The sequence below is a fragment of the Vicugna pacos genome, unplaced genomic scaffold (genome assembly GCF_048564905.1).
Source record: "Vicugna pacos unplaced genomic scaffold, VicPac4 scaffold_196, whole genome shotgun sequence".
NCBI lineage: Eukaryota > Metazoa > Chordata > Mammalia > Artiodactyla > Camelidae > Vicugna > Vicugna pacos.
In genome coordinates this window covers 236,269-243,647 of record NW_027328875.1, presented here as the reverse complement: position 1 = coordinate 243,647, position 7,379 = coordinate 236,269, and the positions used below count along the sequence as shown (strand labels likewise).

The following is a 7,379-nucleotide window of genomic DNA, read 5'->3' as shown; positions in this document are numbered from 1 at the left end:
TCCAGATACATTTCACAGAAATGTGATATTTGCTTAGCTCTTTGTTTCTATACAGCCTTGGTGGGAGGGATTGTCCGAAGACACCTGTTTTGACAGTGTGTTGATATCTCATTGGCAGTCTTTAAGAAGTTTAACAGAATTCATTTACATGTTTTGGGAGTATACGAAAATGAAGTTATTTTTTGAAACACACTGTATCGACCTAGAAGCCAGACTTGTCAATTTTGGTAACATTTTGTCAGCTCTACGGAAAACCTAGACAGAAAGAATGCAAACTTCCAGTCCAAACTGTTAAAGGGGTCATGTCAGCTCTTTACGGTTGAAGCCTCCGAAACCAACAGGAACCATGAAATAACTATTGGAAACATGAAATAACCCCCAACCTTGGATACACTTGTGCATGTGGTGCCCTTTACTCCCAGTGACACCTACTGGCCAATGTTGGCATTTCAAGGGGTAACATCCCTCTCTAGGAAAATACAAGAGGAAACAAACCAAATATATACATTTAGGTTTGAATCCAAAAGCACCTAGAGGCATTATAGCTAGGACAACCCTGCTGCAGTTATGCTAGTCTATTGAGAACCAGGTGTTCTTCTATCAGTGATGAGAACGATTAATCATCCGATCATGTTGGGTAAAGCCATTTAACGCAACCAAGTCTGCACCCCCATGATATAGTGCCCCCGGGGGCTTGACTCAATTGAAAGACGATCCACAGAAGCTGTGTCTTTAATGTCACTGGCGACTTTGACAGTACAGTTCACTTTCTGACATGTACTATTTACCTATACTGTCTTGAAAAACTGAGGCCTAATACAGATTCAAGTTCAGTCAAAGATTCCCCTGACTTACCACACTCCCTTCACCCCAGGGAAGACATAAACACAACATTGGCTGAATCTAGCGGAAGGCCATCGTTTCTAGGTGTGAGCTAAGTATTCAATTCCTATCGATTTCAGCCGAGACTATTTGACCTTGAAGGAGTTCACTGTTGTTCACAGAGTGTGAAGCTGGAGGAAGTCTGATTCTAGGAGGGGCTTGCTCTTCTCGTAATGGCTTCATTGCAGCTCAGGTACTGATCCTTCAAAATGGATGCCTGAGTGGAGGGGAGGGAAGGGCAAGTGCTTGCTAGCTAGGCCCAAACCTGGGAAAAGGCTTACCTGGGCTTGGTGAATTCTGGTCTGAATGGCTTGGGAATGCCCCTTGGGACGTGTGGATTCTCACGACCTCTTCCAAGAACAGGAGCGTTTTGATCATCTCTGCCATCTCTTCTCTTGCAGATGTCAGGGACCTTGGACCCGTTCTTGGAGAAGAGAATTGAGGAACTTCCTCAAGTCCACGTTGGCACTCCGTATGTTTCTGCCAGTATCAGCGAGGATCAATAGGTCTCATGAATGTCTTTTGAGCCTGGTATCCTCTACAGCTGTCTCCACGCCAGTATTCTCCATTGTAGCAGAACATCTCTCATCCATGTGTTCGCATCTCTCCTCAATCCATGCAGCCAGCTTTTCGCCCAGCTTCTCTTCGTGTCTCCCATAAAGTCGACTTCACCAGGACTGGGCAAGTCTGAAAGGACCTCGGAGCCTCACCAGTAAGCTGATGACAGGCAGATCTTCCACTGTCTGCTCTGAAAGGTTCTGGAAACTGACCTGTGAACTCAGGTCTTTGGGCAGCAGCAGTATCTCGTACTTACACAGCTTCCCGGACCAAACACCTAAGCCAAGCTCCACAGAGGGCGGCAGCCCCTCCATCACACTGATCCACCCACAGAACTCTGCCCGGTTACCTAGGATCCAACAGCCACAACAAGCCTCGCGGTACACACCAACATTCCACCTGGAATCCAACCGGTACCTGCCATCCCCAATGGCTGCTGCATCTTGTCAGTGTTGGGGGAGGGGCTGCATCCGACGAGAGGTGCCTAAGGTAAATGTGATTCTACCCACTAGCGTCCCATGGGCCTTTCTTCTTCCCTCTTTCCTTTTGCTCAGATCTGTATGCACAGTACCAATGGAGGGAAGTGGGTCCCTTTTTAGTTGATGGTTTCACACGTCTTTAAACTTTCTAACAGTTCACAGTACACAGAGACCCTCTAAAGGAGACTTATGTTCCTATGATATCCGTACACCCGGAATACATATGCGTCGCCTGATTTCTGCTGAAACACCCGCACTCTCAGGACATGGATCCATTTGTTTCATGGGGGCTGAAATTCCAAGAAATGAAACCAACCCCAATGTGCACTTTACTGTCTGTCTCTTTTGCTCTTAGTACACTTTGGCAGATCTACGTGCCTTTGTTATAGGCTTCTTACATTTCTTCTCTACGTAGCGTAGAATAAGGCATTCCTTCATCCTGTCCGAAGACATACAAGTCTACATCACGGACTAGGAATCCATTTGATTCCAAATCGGCATTTGGGTTAGGTCACGATATGCTCTTATGAATCAATATTTACGAATATGAATGCACGCCTCTGATTTCCGAAGACAAGTGTGCTGAGTACATGCAAGCCGCGATACTGGGTCGATGTGTACTGAATGATCCTTGACATCACCTTGAGTATTTTCTTTGAATAATCATGATTCCCTTGGTAGATGTCAGCCAACCGTACCCTTTTGGTGCTTGTTTGTTGGTTTGATTCTTTGTTGGTCTGCTTCTTGCTTGTTTTGCAAACACGTCAGGCCATGCAGCTCTCCTTTCGCTTCAAACAGAGAGTCCAATAAGCTGATTCACTTAAGAGAGTGCTTCCAATCACCTATGATTTCCTGCTTCCCTCTCCCATCTTTAGGGTTTTGATGTCCTCCTTGCCTTCTTCTTGTTTCTTCTTTGCCACTCATGCTCTTCTTGCATTTCCAATAATGGTTTTCTTCTTTCCATTTCATCTTGCTGCTTTTCTATTCAGGGGAGTATTCTCAACCTTCCTTTTAGAAGAAGTTTTGAACTGCTGAATTCTTTTAAGATTTGCCGGTCTGTGGAATTCTCTAGCTCTGCCGTTATTAGAAATGGTGGTCATGGGGCATAGGCTACCCTAGGTGGCAGCATTTGGCCATTCAGGATATGGTCTGTGTCCTGGCACTCCTCCCTGTCCTGCAATATTGCTGCCGAGATATCAGCTGAAACCCCTCTGGAGGTTCCCTTGTGACTATGTTGTTTCCTCCAGGTGCATTTTAAATCACTGGGATATTCGTGAACTTTGTTGATTTGAATCATACAGCTGCTGGTAGGTCTATTGGGATTCCACCTCCTTTGGATGCTGTGTAATCCCTGAATTCGCATAGATGATTCTTTCTTGGCTTTCAGCACGTTTCAGTCTGATTTTTCTACAGATACATTTTCAGACAGTTTTTGTTTCTTTATCTCTTGCTTTTCCATCTGGGACTCTTATGAACTCTAGTCTTTCATGCCCTGTCTTAACCCAGGATTCAACAGCAATGTTTCATTGGTTTGCACTTGCTTTCCTATGTCTGCTTCTGACCGAGGGATTTCTGTTCCCCTGTCTTCACAGTCATTCACGCGTCCCTCTGCATTATCTAGTCTGCTAAGGGCTGAATTTTGGCCCTGATATGATCACATCCATTGAGTTTTCTGATATTTTTTGGCTCGTCTTTAGACTTTCTCTTCCCCTTTTCTGATATTCTGCCTTTTGTGATTCTGAGACAATGTTGTTCTTCAGGGTTTTCCAGACCTCCAATTTCAACACTTGGTCTGGATAGCGTTTTGCAGTCTAGTTGTTGGAAAGCTTATCTTCTGGGCCTTCAATATCTTTGGAACTGAAAATGGTACTTCCTGTTTCTTTTACTGTACTTCTTCATCTCTACTGGTCAGGTAATATCAGGTATCTAATGTAGACTTCTAGGGCTTTGTTAAGTGAAAATTTTAGACTCTTGTCTCTACGCAATTCCATGGGATTTCTGTGAGGACAACTTCTCCTAGACATTGATGCCATATTCTGTTCCTGTGTGTGTTGTCTGGTATATCTCCAATTGCTGGTGTTGCATTTGTTGTGATGAACATCCCATACTATTTCGATTAGCATAACTTCATTTCGATTACGCATATCTCACAATTCTGAAAGTGCGCAGGACACTTCCTCTTGTGGAAATGAGGCTTCTAAAGGTTCTCAGCTCTGCATTCTGCTCTATGTCATTTTGGAGTGTTTAAAAAAAAGCAAACTGAGAGTGCGCTTGTGCTTTGTAGTGCCACGGGAATGTCCCAATGAAAGCAGTTCTTCCCAGAGCTTCTCTGTCTACTGAAACACCAGTGGAAGCTCATCCATGGATGTCACACATCAGGGCCTGCTGGAATGATCCCGCAGACCTACCTTGGTGTCCTCGGTGCCGTACCGTGCCGGTGCCATCCAAAATGTAGCATCCGCTTTTGGGAGATAGTGCTGAAGGAAATGCTTCCTCTTCTCACGCTGTGGACTTGGACCACTCTTCCTTGTCCTCTCATCCTTGTGGCACGGGTGCACGAAGGCAACCACAGAGCTGTTGCGCATCCTGTGCCTCAAACCAAACCATAATCCCAGCCCAGGTTATGAATGTAGCAGATCCTAAGGCTTTTCATTCTGATTTCAAACCCAAGGCCCCCTGGATCCCTCAGACCAGATGCACGATAGCTCTGATTCAGCCCCACACGTGCTCTATTGGCAAGATGCCCAATTGGTCCCTGGTCCTGCAGATGCACTGGGTGTGGCCATGGGACATATCGGTAATCTCAACCGCGCGACCAGTGTGGTTGCTTTATCATTGGTACACAGTTCGGTTTGCTCTCTTGATTCGACCCACCACATCCCACAACGCACTCCAGATCCCTGAGACTCAGCGTGTGCCATCATCCGTAGCCCTATCCCTCACTGACCGTTGCCTCTGCTACCTCAAATTTGGCAGCTCGGATCTTGGTCTCAGAATCAACTGTGGGGATATTTTGCGCTGGATTCTTTGAGTTCTGTCAGCCAAGCATCTGCTGTGCACTCTTGTAAATCTCAGCACATCACCTTCAATCCCATGTCTCCTGTCCGCTTGAGAGTGTGCGTCCAAGGTAAACAGAGTTTCACCCTTGTTGCTCCATCACCAGGGGTCAGACCCTGCACTGGTTTCCATTCCCTGCTTTGCCTTCTCCTGCTTCCAGGTGTCCTGAGGCCTCATCCTGTCTTTGGAAGTAACAGGCCTCTCTTCGGCAAGTGTCCTGTGCCAAGGGCTGGGTGAGTGGATGTTTCCATTGCTCTGTACCTGGGAGCGAGTGAGTGCAGGTTGCACTTCTTCTCTGCCAACTGGGCATCGATGAATCAACACTATCCAGATACATTTCACAGAAATGTGATATTTGCTTAGCTCTTTGTTTCTATACAGCCTTGGTGGGAGGGATTGTCCGAAGACACCTGTTTTGACAGTGTGTTGATATCTCATTGGCAGTCTTTAAGAAGTTTAACAGAATTCATTTACATGTTTTGGGAGTATACGAAAATGAAGTTATTTTTTGAAACACACTGTATCGACCTAGAAGCCAGACTTGTCAATTTTGGTAACATTTTGTCAGCTCTACGGAAAACCTAGACAGAAAGAATGCAAACTTCCAGTCCAAACTGTTAAAGGGGTCATGTCAGCTCTTTACGGTTGAAGCCTCCGAAACCAACAGGAACCATGAAATAACTATTGGAAACATGAAATAACCCCCAACCTTGGATACACTTGTGCATGTGGTGCCCTTTACTCCCAGTGACACCTACTGGCCAATGTTGGCATTTCAAGGGGTAACATCCCTCTCTAGGAAAATACAAGAGGAAACAAACCAAATATATACATTTAGGTTTGAATCCAAAAGCACCTAGAGGCATTATAGCTAGGACAACCCTGCTGCAGTTATGCTAGTCTATTGAGAACCAGGTGTTCTTCTATCAGTGATGAGAACGATTCATCATACGATCATGTTGGGTAAAGCCATTTAACGCAACCAAGTCTGCACCCCCATGATATAGTGCCCCCGGGGGCTTGACTCAATTGAAAGACGATCCACAGAAGCTGTGTCTTTAATGTCACTGGCGACTTTGACAGTACAGTTCACTTTCTGACATGTACTATTTACCTATACTGTCTTGAAAAACTGAGGCCTAATACAGATTCAAGTTCAGTCAAAGATTCCCCTGACTTACCACACTCCCTTCACCCCAGGGAAGACATAAACACAACATTGGCTGAATCTAGCGGAAGGCCATCGTTTCTAGGTGTGAGCTAAGTATTCAATTCCTATCGATTTCAGCCGAGACTATTTGACCTTTAAGGAGTTCACTGTTGTTCACAGAGTGTGAAGCTGGAGGAAGTCTGATTCTAGGAGGGGCTTGCTCTCCTCGTAATGGCTTCATTGCAGCTCAGGTACTGATCCTTCAAAATGGATGCCTGAGTGGAGGGGAGGGAAGGGCAAGTGCTTGCTAGCTAGGCCCAAACCTGGGAAAAGGCTTACCTGGGCTTGGTGAATTCTGGTCTGAATGGCTTGGGAATGCCCCTTGGGACGTGTGGATTCTCACGACCTCTTCCAAGAACAGGAGCGTTTTGATCATCTCTGCCATCTCTTCTCTTGCAGATGTCAGGGACCTTGGACCCGTTCTTGGAGAAGAGAATTGAGGAACTTCCTCAAGTCCACGTTGGCACTCCGTATGTTTCTGCCAGTATCAGCGAGGATCAATAGGTCTCATGAATGTCTTTTGAGCCTGGTATCCTCTACAGCTGTCTCCACGCCAGTATTCTCCATTGTAGCAGAACATCTCTCATCCATGTGTTCGCATCTCACCTCAATCCGTGCAGCCAGCTTTTCGCCCAGCTTCTCTTCGTGTCTCCCCTAAAGTCGACTTCACCAGGACTGGGCAAGTCTGAAAGTACCTCGGAGCCTCACCAGTAAGCTGATGACAGGCAGATCTTCCACTGTCTGCTCTGAAAGGTTCTGGAAACTGACCTGTGAACTCAGGTCTTTGGGCAGCAGCAGTATCTCGAACTTACACAGCTTCCCGGACCAAACACCTAAGCCAAGCTCCACAGAGGGCGGCAGCCCCTCCATCACACTGATCCACCCACAGAACTCTGCCCGGTTACCTAGGATCCAACAGCCACAACAAGCCTCGCGGTACACACCAACATTCCACCTGGAATCCAACCGGTACCTGCCATCCCCAATGGCTGCTGCATCTTGTCAGTGTTGGGGGAGGGGCTGCATCCGACGAGAGGTGCCTAAGGTAAATGTGATTCTACCCACTAGCGTCCCATGGGCCTTTCTTCTTCCCTCTTTCCTTTTGCTCAGATCTGTATGCACAGTACCAATGGAGGGAAGTGGGTCCCTTTTTAGTTGATGGTTTCACACGTCTTTAAACTTTCTAACAGTTC

The 7,379-nt window shown here is 46.4% G+C and overlaps 1 long non-coding RNA gene across 1 annotated transcript; it reads left to right on the top strand.

Moving 5' to 3' along the window:
- Positions 1-1,855: 1,855 nt before the first annotated feature.
- Positions 1,856-6,848, top strand: LOC140695347 (uncharacterized). The gene is made up of 5 exons (XR_012071071.1): positions 1,856-1,929; positions 4,896-5,046; positions 5,137-5,209; positions 6,265-6,377; positions 6,586-6,848. It is a non-coding gene; the product is annotated as an uncharacterized lncRNA (long non-coding RNA).
- The last annotated feature ends 531 nt before the right edge of the window (positions 6,849-7,379 follow it).